A 9,581-nucleotide genomic window follows, 5' to 3' on the forward strand; every position below is an offset into this window, starting at 1 on the left:
AGAAACAGGCAGATCAGTGCTCATGCGGATGAGACGTGACCGGTGCCACAACAGAGGAATGTTAGACAAGCTTCAGGGCCCTGGAGAAAAGCAGACAGCCCGAGTGTCAGGGTTGGCTGAATTCACGTACACACAGGTTAATGCCTCAGTCGCAGATTCATTGGACCTCACCATGTGCCATTATTTTTAGTTTCCTTTTTTTAGAACTTTTATTTATTGATTTGAGAGAGAGAGATGCGGATGAGACGTGACCGGTGCCACAACCGAGGAATGTTAGACAAGCTTCAGGGCCCTGGAGAAAAGCAGACAGCCTGAGTGTCAGGGTTGGCTGAATTCACGTACACACAGGTTAATGCCTCAGTCGCAGATTCATTGGACCTCACCATGTGCCATTATTTTTAGTTTCCTTTTTTTAGAACTTTTATTTATTGATTTGAGAGAGAGAGAGAGAGGAAGGAGGAGAGAGAAACATCAATTTGTTGTTCCACTTATTTATGATTTATGCAGTCATTGGTTGCTTCTTGTATCTGCCCTGACCGGGGATCGAACCCGTAACCTTGGTGTATCGGTACAACACTCTAACCAACTGACCTACCCAGCCAAGGCCTAGTTTGCTTCTCTCCTTGAGGTAAAATGTATATGCTGTGCTCTGAGATGGATGGTAGTGATGGTTGCACAACAATGTGGATGTACTTAATGCCGCCGTACACTTAAAAATGGTCAAGACGGCAAATTCATGTTATATATATTTTGCCACAGTTTAGAAAAAACAAGAAAAATAAATTTTGATTAACCACCTTAAAAATGTATATACAGTGAAATACACAGCTCTTAAATGTTGTGAGATTGGTTTTGATCTATGTCTACACCAGTGATGGCGAACCTATGACACGCGTGTGAGAGGTGACACGTGTGTGAGAGGTGACACGTGAACTCATTTTTTTGGTTGATTTTTCTTTGTTAAACGGCATTTAAAGATATAAAATAAATATCAAAAATAGAAGTCTTTGTTTTACTATGGTTGCAAATATCAAAAAATTTCTATATGTGACACGGCACCAGAGTTAAGTTAGGGTTTTTCAAAATGCTGACACGCCGAGCTCAAAAGGTTAATTCTGACCCAAGGTCTACACCCACATCGCCTCCTTCCAAAACAACATACAGAGCATTCCTATCACCTCAACAGTCCCTCTGTGTCCCTTTCTAAGCCACCCTTCCTTGCAATCACTATTCTTGAACCTCATACACATGAAATCATACAGTATGTATTTTCATTGTTTGACTTATTTCACTTAATACAGTGTTTTGGAATTCAACCAGTTGTAGCATGTATCAATGTCTTTTTTTTTTTTTTTTGGTCTGGGTAGTATCTCATTTGATGAATATATCATCCAAATGTATTAACTACTCTTCTGATAACGAATATTTGAGACATTCCCAGGGTTTTAAAAAAATTTTACTATGAAAAAAGCTGTTGTGTACATCACTGTACACATCTTTTTGTAGACATGTTTTCTTTTCTTTTGTGTGTGTGTGTAAATACCTGGGAGTGGAACTGCTAGGGGGTGAGGTAAATGTATGCTGAATCTTATAAGGAACTGCTAAAGGGTTTCCTGCAGTGGCTGTCGCACCGCATCCTGGCCAGCATGTTAGTGTTGTCAGCCTTATTATTAATTAATTAATTAATTAAAATTCTGACCCAAGGATATTTTTTTCATTGCTTTTCAGAAGAGAAGGAGAGAGAGAGAGAAACATAGACGTGAGAGAGACACATTGATTAGCTGCCTCCCACACATCCCTGAACAGGGCCGGGGGGAACGAACCTGCAACTGAGGTATGTGCCCTTGACTGGGCATTGAACCTAGACCCTTTGGTCCTTGGACCAACACTCTAACCACTGAGCAACTGATCAGGGATTTTTTTTTTTTTTAATGGAGAGTGAGAGCTCACTGAACCACCATGAATGATGCAGGAAGAGGAAGATGCACCTCGGACAGGGTTACCGGTTTCCTCAGGGCTGCTCATTCTCCTGCAGGCAGGAGGGCTTACATCCCTGAGTCAGCTGGAGTTTGAATGGAAGTTCAATTCATTTATTTCCTTTCTTTCTTTCTTTCTTTTCTTTTTTTTTTTTTAAATAAAGCACCCTCACATACTCTTTCACAATCAATCCTGATAAGGAATTCCAACAGATGGCGAAAGAGCAGGTCAATATCATTTGCCTAGAGTTCGCAGGAAAGACCTCACCCATCCCAGCCCTTTGATGAAAGAGATGCCTCATTTCTGAGCATATCAGTCAACCTGTTGCACGTAAAAAGAAAAAAACAATACTGAATGATGAGTGATGATGGAACCATGTTACTTACTGGTTTCCTACTACACACTCCTTTCTTTCCCATGGGTTACTTTGCAGAAGTCATGATGAATTGGGCAACCTTAGGAGCTGCTGGAGCCCTGTCCAGGCCCCTTGCACATGTGAGACACTCCAGGCCTGGATGTGAAGTCCCCAGAGCCCGAGAAGCTCTGTGTACAGCCCCCACCCCACATGGCTTACAACACAGCCAAGATGATGCTGTTTTGGTGAGTACGAGTGTCTCATCAGGTGGTGTGTCCCTGTCCCATTGCAGATGCTGCTCAAATGCATGGGGGAGGTTGAGTAGAGCAAGCACTCTCACCCCAGGTAACTATCCACCCTCCTAACTGGTACCCATATGGCTGTCTTTCCTCAAGGGGGTGGTACCTTGAGGAGGTCACTTTTCTAGGTAGGCAGCTATTCTTGGAGCATCTCAGACTAATTCATTGACCTGAACAGGACCAGTCTAATTCTGAAAGTTTTCTTAGAATAGCCCAACGATTCTGCCTTGGCTGGATCTAGTGAAATGGTTCTCAACCTCGGCTCACAGGCAGAATCTCAGGGAAAGCTCCAAAAAGTCCTAATAACCTGGACCCCCCATTCCCATTTAATTGGTTGGGGTGCAACTTGGGCATGGGTGGTTTAAATGCTCCCCATTGGTTCTAATGAGCAGCCAGGGTTGAGAACCACTAGAAAATCCCTACACTACAGCCTCACCCACTTTAGGAAAAAAAGTCAAAATCCAATAGTGTTGGGAACCTTATCAAATAGTGAACTCCATATCAAAATTTAAATCATAGCCATGGAAATGCTTCAGGCTCCCTGCTGGTTAACTGCCGCAGTAATTATCCCATAATTCCATGCTCTGATTCAAGGGTGTGTGTGTGTATGTGTGTGTGTGTGTGTGTGTGTGTGTGTGTGTGTGTGTAATTATCCACTGCCAGCCTAACCCCATACCTAAACTCAAACAGAAAAAAATGCTCAGGAGAATTAAATAAAATCTCCGATTGATAAATCGAGCCCATGATTGCAAATGCACCTGCTAGTATGCAGTGAAGTCAACTTTCATATCATATTTTTGCTTCTGTGAACATTATCTTTTCTAAATCATTTGTTCTAAAATCTGATAGAGAAAATTATAAATTATCTAGTCCTGAATTTGGTTACACTATAGACATAAAGAAAACAGTAATATCGACAAATTATTAGCTTTGGGGTATATTTTATGAAAAACATTATTCACACATACTTATCAGGTTTATCAATTACAACACTATCATTTTTTCCTTTATTTCAAGAAACACTCCACCTTATTGTTTATAGCCACCTTTCAGAGAACAAATATTTTTATGATTGATAAAACAATGCTACTTCATGTTGAAAACGTCAAGATCTCCATAAAGGGCAAAACACTAAATTCTAGATAAACAAACAATAGGCAGACTAATCATAAGTAGAAAACAAATCACTTTCAAATGGGAGGGTCTCAATGAATCCCAATGTATTCAGATTGGAATTTCTATCAACACAGAAATAAAAAGTACCGTGAAAAACAGCTTCCCAGACCATTTATCCCCGGGTCTTAAAGGTAAAACTTGGAACAGAAGAAAATTTCCAACCTGTTCATTTCCTGAAACGTGGGTAGTCAAAACATTAGAAGGAATTCAGTTCATTATTCTTCTCTTGAGCTGAGGTTTAGTTTATCTTTTCCAACTTTACTCTGCATTTGCATACAGAAGCCTAAATAATTTTCATTATTCCCCACTAGCTCACTTTGTTCTTGAAGACTTGAAATAAATACCTCCAAAAGGGCTTCTCTCTTCTATTTTCTCTACTGTGAAGACACCATCCTACTCATAGAAATCGGTTAAGTCCTCACTTAACATGGTTGATAGGTCTTGGAAACTGTGCCTTTAGGCGAGATGACATATAATGAAACTAATTTTACCCTGGGCTAATTGATATAGTCAAGAGTTAAGTTCCTACAGCCTATTTCTGGTTACAAAAACACCACCAACTTCTAAATAAAGACCCCAAACACTTCTAATGTTAGACACTAATATAAACTTGAGCTACACATACATTTAAGAAAGGTGAATAAAAACAAGTAATAATAATAAAATGATTCCAATACAGGGCCCCAGTGCCTGCGACCAATCCTAGCAGCTGAGGGAGCAAGGCAGGACGTCTTCCATCACAGGGCCACTCACGCCCACACTCACTCAGATGGGGACAATGTAGTCTCCCAGATTCCCCTCACGTGCACATCTTTGGGATGTGGGAGGAAAGCGGGGTACCTGGAGAAAACCCACGCAGACAGGGGGAGAATGTGCATGCGCCACACAGACAGTGGCCCTGGCCCAGAATCAATGTTTTATTATTATTATTATTATTAAGTCAATGTTATGATGAAAGGATGTTACTGGAGGACCTGCCGTAGAGATTTTTTTAAAACATCATCTCTGACTCAGTTGGCTTTCTAACCGCCAGATTCTTTCCTGTGTCTATGCAGCAATGAATCTGTCACTCCCTGGGGTAGCACCTTAACCTAAATCTCAGTCCGCATGCCCTATCTGGCCTAGGTTCTTCTCACCTGTTTATTTTTGGTTGAGCCAGGAAGTGCAACTAGGTAGGGGTGGAGGACCTTAGGCCCTTGGGCAGTATAGCCAGAAAAATCATTTGGTCTGGCCTTGCCAAAGCATTAGGGGTGAGTTAATTAAATATTTGACCAAATACAGTAGGCTATTTTTTAAGTTGATAATTTTGTATGACCCTCGAATAGGTAATGACTTAGCACAAGCTATTCAGCTGTGACTTCTCTCCTTGCTGCATCCAGCTCAGCCTTGGAAAGATCTCCAGTGGTCAGTCTAGGATGGGCAGTGGTCAGTCTAGGATGGGTACTGGTCAGTCTAGGATGGGTATTGGTCAGTCTAGGATGGGCAGTGGTCAGTCTAGGATGGGTAGTGGTTCTGTGGCTCAAACTGTCCGTCAGTGGGACTTATTTAAGTGCATCCCTCCATGTTCCTTCTGAAAAGACAAAGACTTTTGATACAAGACTCCCTAGCTCCACCTCAGCCCCACTGAAAGCAACAGTGACATATCACCTTTGCCTGAGCCAAGCCTTAAGCTGCCATATTCAGGGACCATTAGTATTAGTCCAGGAAGATCACCGGAAGTGGATCCAGTTAGGCCACAAGGTGTACAAAAAGGACCCTGCATGAGCCCCAGAATGAGAGCAAGGACTGACATCGGCATTAAACAGCTCCTTTAATGTTCAGGTCAATGTCGAAACACCTCCACTTACATCGACTTGGTCAAGGCCAGAGAAAACTGGGGTTTTATTTAGAGTCACCTGACACGCCAGTAATGAAAGGAAGTAGAGGCAATCCTAATACATTTTCCTATTTAAAGGGAAAGTTGAAATCTTATCCATTTTTCTTTTCACTTCTTTTTAGAAAGCTATCATTCAGAAAAGGAAATAACCTATGGAGACATCCAGTAATGAAGTGCCCAAGTGCTGAGCAAAAGGCAATGGCCTTTTGCCTTTGAGCAAACCTGGGGGTTCAATTAGTTTACTTCAGGCATCTAAACGCATTGCTGCAAATGCCAAGGAAAAGCGAAAGGGAATGAGCTGAAGATAGCTGTGCAACTCACCTGATCTGTATATTCTTTACCTGTTGTCCTACTTTTTACCTTTGCTGATGTGTTACTTATAATCTTAACGTTTCAAAGTCCAAGATTTTGTAGCAGTATGATAAAAAAGAGATATCAGAAGGTTACTATTTGTTCTTTTTGTTTTTTTTTTTTTACCCTTTAATCCTCAGCAGAGGATATGTTCACTGATTTTACGGAGAAAGAAAGGGAGAGACAAAAGGAGGAATAGAGGGAGGGAGGGAGGGAGGGAGGAAAGGAGGCAGGAGGAAGAAGAGAGTGGCATGTCATCGGGCAAGTCAATTAACCTTTATTTATCTGCACAACAAAGATGATAACTGTGCCAATTTCATAAGGTTCTTGTGAGCATTAAATAAGTAAAAACTTAGCAAGTCTTTAGAATAATGAATGACACACATGTGAGCTTAATAAATGTTTGCTGCACCACATTTATTAATAGTCTCTCAGGAGCAGTCATATTGTCCTGTGTTTACATTTAAGTTAATGTATAACATGAACTTGATAAATTAAAGTCAAGAACTTTACCCTGCACGTAATATAATCACGATTTTTTAAAATCACCTTTTAAAGTTAAATAAAACACATCAGCTTGGGAGTCAAGCTGCCTTAGATACCATTTACTTAGTAGCTAAAGGAGCAAATTTATTTACTATCTGAGCCCTGGTTTCCTTTATTAATAACAAGAATGTCAATAACACACCCTTGTGGTTTTTAGTACATTCCCAGCATTTCTTTTTGGAGTGATGAAAACGTTCTCAAATTTACTGTGAATGCTGCACAACTCCGTGAATGTACTAAAAACCATTGAATTATATACCTGAAATGAGAGAATTGTCTGGTATGTGAATTGTATCTCAAGGAATTGGTCACCTAACAAAGGTCACACATTCAATAAGTGATTGCTATTTTTATTATGTTTTCTGTGAAAAGTAAATTACTGCCTGATATAAAAGTGAAACACATAATAACTTTGGTGGCATCATTATAAAATTCCTACAATTAAGAAAAAAAAAAAAGCTCTCCCTTCTGTGCCAAAACTAATTATTCCCTGCTCCCTTTTCTCCTTGGTCCTCCTGCATCAGTCTTTAGTCTACAGAAAACTATTTCGGATTGGATCCCGTGGCTCATCATTAGCTAGTCTTCAGTAAGACCGTCTGGATTTGAGGCCCTAAGAGCCAGAAAGTTCCTTTAGCTCCCTACGGAGACTATGCAATGCATGGAAAACTTAAGTCCTCCTGGTGTGGGTTTCTCCTTTGTCCATTGTTCACCAAACATTTTTCCCTTTTAGCAACACACTGTGCTTCTAAGCTTCAACAAGAATTTCAAAACATAATGCTGGATAAAGTCCAAGTGTGCATCGAAGTTCAGGCTATCATAATCTTTTCAGAAATTTCCATACAGTTGCACAGAATAAGTTCCCTAAAGACTACGATGACCCCAAAATGATTACTTTAGCAAAAAGAAAAGCAAATATTAAATATTTGTTAAGCCTCTATTATGTTTCAAGTACATCCACATATATAATCACAGCTAAACTTCAAAAGACCTTCTTTTATTCACTGTCACGTAACAGATGGCCGCAGGGAGACTAGGAGAAGTTAAGTGACTTGCCTAAGATTATATCCCCAACAGTGGGAATTCATACCTCCAAATGTGGAGCCAGGTCACATGACCGGGTCCCTCTGTCCATCATCCCTACATGACATTACCTCTCACAAAGAAGAGATTGACTTCTTGGCTCAAATGATCATATTTCACCTGATGCTTGGGAAAGCCTATGAGAAGCCACCTGGTTGAACTACCAGTCAAACTCATGGTTGAGGGGACAATTTGCATATTAGCCTTTTATTATATAGGATTCTGGAAAAGGCAAAACTAAAGGGACAGAACACAGATCTGTGGTTGTCAGAAGGTAGGGAGTTTTGTTTAGTTTTTTTGAAGGGGGGCAATAGCATTGTTCTACATTCTTATTATGACGGTGGTTAAATAAATCTACATATCTATTTAAAATTATAGAAATATATAGCCAAAATTTTAAGTTGACAAACAAAAAAGTTATTTCTTAAAATTAAATCTACTTTAATTTAAATTTTTGTTACTCTTTTCATAAGAAACAATTATTTACTAATCTTAAAAAGTTATCCTGATGGTCCAGAGTGCTATATCCATATACTAAAGGGATTTTGAAAGAGTTCGGGGTACATACTAAGCAGTAGGTTTTCCATTAAACTAGGGGAGAAACCAAGGTAGCGGAAGCAAATATGAAAGAGAGACAGTGGGAACCACCAGTTGTACTGTTGTTAGAACTCGGGGTGCAGTCAAGGCCCTTGTAAGCACCACAGGTGAAGTTAGAGGTGTGCTCAGCATCTGAAAAGCTAGTTCCTGATCTCAGGGTGTTTTTAATTTAGTAAGACCTTAAGCACAATGTCATTATTATTGTATTGAAGAGGCGGGAGAGTACTATCTAAGATACAATAGCAAAAACTTTACTTTCCTGAATCAATAACCTGAATTGTCACTTATGTGGCATGGTGAGAGCCACATGAGTCAAAACTCTAATGTACTAATGTTTGCTCCTCATCTCCTTGTCAGGAGGAAATTGGCCAAGATTGCTATGAGGTCAATCAGAGGATACACGTGGACGTGGAGCCTGCAGAAAGTGAGCTCTCCAGTCTGTGCATGGTTCTCCATCCAGTAAATCAGACTGCAATTTTTTTCACAGGGGGTGAGGGGTGGGGAGAGAGGGGGATATTTATCTGGAGGTGAGGGAGCCTGGGGACACAGCTCTACCAAATTAAGTGAGGTTTTTATTCACTGTTTCTTAATCTATAAAACTAGTTGTTTTTTTCTTAATTGCTTTACCTCTCATGCTTAAGGGCTGCCTACTAATAAAAGAAAATATTTTCCCTTTGCCTTCTGCAACATTTTATAAAGAATGAATCTGCATCTGATGTGTACCCCAAGACTCAGTGTCACCCAGGACTCGGGGTGAGGTATGAGTGAATCCAATCAAAACAGTCCAGGGGTACCATGAATGTGGAAGGGGGCAGGGAAGGGACCCTCCGTATCAAGAAAAAGCAAAAGGTACTAAAGTTGAATCCAAAACAATAGTCCAAAGTGTGGCTTGAGTTAAGAGCTCTCAGGGATATTACCTCACTTAATCCTTGCAACAACTGGGTGAGATATGAGGCAGACACGTTATTATTACTGTCTTATGGATTAGGAAAATGTGGCCAGATGAGCTTAAGGAACTTCATCTAATGTCGTCCCTCTTCCCTCCACTTCCCCCCACCATGACTAGTACATGACAGAGCATGGCTTAAAGCCTGACTCTTCATTAGTGACCGTGCATTACACTGCTCCGCAGACACCCCAATGTTCATCCGGAGCCACATGCTTCTGACAAGCTGCCCTACTGTTACTAATGCACACCCGACCCAGTGATGGCGAACCTTTCGAGCTCGGCGTGTCAGCATTTTGAAAAACCCTAACTTAACTCTGGTGCCGTGTCACATATAGAAATTTTTTGATATTTGCCACCATAGTGAAATAAAGAATT

The sequence above is a fragment of the Myotis davidii genome, unplaced genomic scaffold (genome assembly GCF_000327345.1).
Source record: "Myotis davidii unplaced genomic scaffold, ASM32734v1 scaffold1, whole genome shotgun sequence".
Lineage (NCBI taxonomy): Eukaryota > Metazoa > Chordata > Mammalia > Chiroptera > Vespertilionidae > Myotis > Myotis davidii.